Raw genomic sequence first — 5,206 nt, forward strand, 5'->3', positions numbered from 1 at the left:
GTGTGTGTTACTGTGTGTGTATGAGTGTGCTTGTGAGTATGTGTGTATGAGTGTGCTTGTGAGTATGTGTGCATGAGTGTATGTATGTCTTGAGTCAGAAGTGCAAGAGGCAAATTGCCTATAAAACCTGGTGACACTTCAGTTAACAGTAATGATATAGTACTTTCTCTTTCTCAGTCCTTCACATTTTCATCTCATTTTCATTGTTAAATCCATAGAAGTAAGACAGTTTTCTGCTCTCACAAAGCAAATCTTTCCTGGTCCAATTATTTTTTACTACATTTTTGTTGTGGATAATTAATTGCTGCTGCTGTAGGATTTACCTTAAATTAAAGTTGTCTGTAAAGACACTATCAACTCGGCCTGAAGGCAGTTGTGTAAAAAGGAACCGTGAAGAGATTACAGTGGGTATTAAACTTGATGTTTTAAAAAAGGGATTTACGTGGGAGTAAAACTAAATTTGCCAAAACATTAAATCTTGCAATCTCTACAGTGGGAACAATATGTAACAACAGAGAGAAAATTATGTCAAGTGCCCAAGAAGCCACTCTGTTAATTGACAAGATCTTATTTTCCATAGATATACTATAATGTTTAAAATGGAATGATCCTTGAATAGATGGATCGAAGATCAAAATTGGTGTAATGTGCTGATATGCATGATTGTAATTAAAAAAGAGCCAAAAGTTTATATGGTGCTTTGCAGAGAATGGAATATGAAACTTCTCATGGAAAAACCTTTTTGGCAAGTAAAGGCTGGTTTGAAAGGTTTAACCCTTTAGTGTTTAAACTGGCCACATCCGGCCCAATATATTCCACATGTTTTATATTCAAACTGGCGATATCTAGCCTCTCACACCTAACCTACAGTGACATTCTAAAAATAAACATTCACATCATTGACACCTCAAAGCCAGAAGATAATCCATGATTAATTCAAAACAATTTGAGTGAAAAAAGTATTACATTTAACAGAATAATCTGAACACTAAAGGGTTAAGAAGCAAATGAATTTTCACAACATAAAAATGATAGGGGAACTGTGATTGCTGAAGGGGACTGCACACCAGAACAAGTATATAATATTGATGTAACTATTCTTTACTGGAAGTTCATACTGGCTAAAACATATCTTGAGAAGAAAAATCAACATCAAGATTTAAAGCTTCCAAAATTTGTTTGACACTTCTTTGGGGGTGAAGTATCAATGGTGATATGAAATTAAAGCTGTTATATGTGTATCACTCCAAAATTCTAAGGGCTTTCAAGGGTTACAAAAAATTCAATCTACCTCTGATTTGGCATTCAAATATAAAGGCATGTTTAGAAATGGTTATAAAGGTGATCATGTTGTTTGTTCTCTTTTCTTTTCTTGTGCTTCTTTTCCTTTATCTGAGAAAGTCTGTAGGAATGCAATCTCACTTGGTAATATAAAAATCATTCGAAGATTAATTTTGCATTATGGAATTCCGCGTTATGGCCAGATTTTCAGGAACACATTATTTCTGTTAAGCAAGGGATTCCTCTGTGTGTGTGTGTGTGTATATATATATATATATACATACATGCACAGACATACATATACATATGTATGTGTGTATATTGATAAATAAATATATATATATACACACAGGTATATGTGCACACACACACACACACACACACACACACACACACACACACACACACACCATTCACGCATGTGTCTGTGCATGCAGCTGCAGACACATATTCTTTTGGAAACCACATGAAATAATCTAGAAATCAATGGAACACAATGCTATATTGTGAGATCAAAGCAATGCACCAGCAGGTGGTTATATTAATATGAAAAAACAACTGTTTACTGTAGACCATAATTTATGTAGTGCATCTTGATAAACGTACAATTTTGTTTGATAATAAACATTTTGATGATAAATATATGTATACAATACTTTAGATACTTTCCAAGTGATTCAGAAGTCCCTTCAGCATTTAAATAATACATAAATTTTTTTATTGCTTTTTTATTAGTTTTGTTTTTATATATTCAATATTATCTTTGCTATATTTTTAATATCTTTTGATATATCATTATTGCCATAATATATATAGGCGCAGGAGTGGCTGTGTGGTAAGTAGCTTGCTACCAACCACATGGTTCCGGGTTCAGTCCCACTGCGTGGCATCTTGGGCAAATGTTCTTCTGCTATAGCCCCGGGCCGACCAATGCCTTGTGAGTGGATTTGGTAGACGGAAACTGAAAGAAGCCTGTCGTATATATGTATATATATATATATATATATGTGCGTGTGTTTGTGTGTCTGTGTTTGTCCCCTAGCATTGCTTGACAACTGATGCTGGTGTGTTTACGTCCCCGTAACTTAGCGGTTCGGCAAAAGAGACTGATAGGATAAGTACTGGGCTTACAAAGAATAAGTCCCGGGTTGATTTGCTCAACTAAAGGCGGTGCTCCAGCATGGCCGCAGTCAAATGACTGAAACAAGTAAAAGACTAAAAGAGTATACATATATATAGCGTGAGAGAGAGAGGAGGGAGAGGATGTTTATTATTCTGAAAGGGTCATAATGTATTACTAATCCTGTCCATTTATATTTGGGCATATGTGGTTCAAGTGCTCAGGTCGGTCTGGATGGGTGGTCAGTATTGTGAATACCAGGCAAATGGCCAGCTGTTATGCTATCCTTGAGGTGTGGCAGTCATCATAAGTCTGTGTGTGTGGTCAGGTTGAGGGGTAATGAAGGCATTGTGGTGGTGGATGAAATCTGTGGTGAGCTAGAAAGCGCAGAGAGAGAAAAGATGATACAAACAAGATGTAGTTCAACTGTCTTGGTTGTTAAACAGTTTATTTTAATGTTGAAGTGGCTTTTGAGTCTATCTATCTATCTGCTTAGTCGAAGTTGACTCTTGGTTACTCCATGGATCAGTGTCCTCCAGTCAGTTCTATCCTGGGCCGCTTCTTTCAGACTTGCTATGTCCATTCCGGTATCACTCTTGATGGTGTCAAGCCAGCAGGTTCTTGGTTGGCCTCTTCCTCTCTTGCCTCTGACCATTCCAAGCATGATGGCTTTTGAGTCACTCTGTATATATATCTGTATACTTTCATTCATCCATCCACCTTCTCTGCCTTCTTCTTTGGGGGGGGGGGGGGTGCAGCAGGCACCTCCTCTAGAGTATCCTACCAGAAGCAACCATCACTTTCTGGTTGGTTTCTGAAGTGTGAGCAACTGAGACTATGGCTATTATGCAATGATCTTATCCTTGAGCTACCCCTAGGTCTCCTGCCAGTTGGCTCAGCTTGAAGAATCTGTTTTGCAATTCTTGATATTCTAATCACTTGTCCATAGCAGTGGAGCTGTGGCAGCTCAATGCAGAGAAGTAGAGGCTTAACCTGGAGAGACTTTCTCATCTCTGAGCTACACACCCTGTTGAGTAACCCCATTTTGAGTAACCCTGTTGAGGAACCCCGTTTTAGCCACTTCCATTTGTGATCATACACTTTTGCTAAATTATCCTATTTCATTACTACCCACAAGGGGCTAAACACAGAGAGGACAAACAAGGACAGACAAACGGATTAAGTCGATTACATCGACTCCAGTGCATAACTGGTACTTAATTTATCGACCCCGAAAGGATGAAAGGCAAAGTCGACCTCGGCAGAATTTGAACTCAGAACGTAATGCAGACGAAATACCGCTAAGCATTTCGCCCGACGTGCTAACGATTCTGCCAGCTCGCCGCCTTCAACCAGCTCGCTGCCTAAATTATCCAACAGCCATAACTGTAGATAGGGAAAGGCATGCAAACTGGATTGAAGATAGTGAGTTTGGCATTTTTACCAACCTATGCTCTTTTGAGGGTATACATACATATATACATAAATACACGAGAAAGAGTAATCTATGGACCACTGATAAGGAGTTTACAAATCCAGTACCCAAGATACACTTTCAGCTTCATATCTATTATTATTGGAGCAACAGGATGTATACCAACCTATCTGGAGCAAAGTATGGCTGAACTTTGGATGTTGGGGAGAGAAAGCAAATCCTTAATTTACATGCGACAAAGGATCGTGATATTTGAGACTATAAAAATCTGCAAGACCTTAATATTTAAAGAATGCTGGCTAAGCGATGATACTTTCCTTCACAAGCTTGCTACCAAGTAGGTGGCTGGTCAAAATTTACTCTAAAATTAAAAAGAGAAAGGGAACATACATACATATGACCTGTTGCATGTAGCATTCAAAATAAAACGCTAATACCACTGAATATTGATTTAGTGAAGTAAAATGTTGATTTAGCGATACAAACATCATATCTGCTCTGATACATGGGCATAACAATAAAAGAATGAATGTCAGTGTGATATTTAAACAACCATGTGACCTGAACGAACCAATAGGGCCTAAATACTCTCACCAAAAAAAAACATTTTAATTTCTTTTTAAAATTGTCTTTAATGATTTAAAGTGGTTAGGGCAGCAGACTCGCGGTCATAGGATCGCGGTTTCGATTCCCAGACTGGGCGTTGTGAGTGTTTATTGAGCGAAAGCACCTAAAAGCTCCATGAGGCTCCGGCAGGGGATGGTGGGGATCCCTGCTGTACACTTTCACCACAACTTTCTCTCACTCTTACTTCCTGTTTCTGTTGTACCTGTATTTCAAAGGGCCGGCCTTGTCACTCTGTGTCACGCTGAATATCCCCGAGAACTACGTTAAGGGTACACGTGTCTGTGGAGTGCTCACCCACTTACACGTTAATTTTACGAGCAGGCTGTTCCGTTGATTCGGATCAACCGGAACCCTCGTCGTCGTAACCGACGGAGTGCTTCCCCCACATGCTCTATGCCCATGAAATTTTTATGTGGAGCTGAGTCAAACTGTTATTAAATACGTATCTCTCCAACCAAATGTATTGGGGGCTACTTTGTTTTGTTTATTCACTCATTCATATTACTGCTTCAACCCCTAAGGAACTCCACCAAACAAAGGAGGGATAAGCAGTTGAATATGTTGAGACAACTATTTCTATATTCTTTGTGGAAACTCATCCAGGTCATTGGTCTGGTTGTTGGTGTTGTTGCTTTGCCCAGATTAACCCTGTTAGAGTAAGCCTATGACCAAAGGCATTCCAGCCACGACCATCCTATCTCTTTAGAAGTAAGTTAAGGGCTACTTTATCGAATATGTCCTTT

This window comes from Octopus sinensis, linkage group LG25, assembly GCF_006345805.1.
Source record: "Octopus sinensis linkage group LG25, ASM634580v1, whole genome shotgun sequence".
NCBI lineage: Eukaryota > Metazoa > Mollusca > Cephalopoda > Octopoda > Octopodidae > Octopus > Octopus sinensis.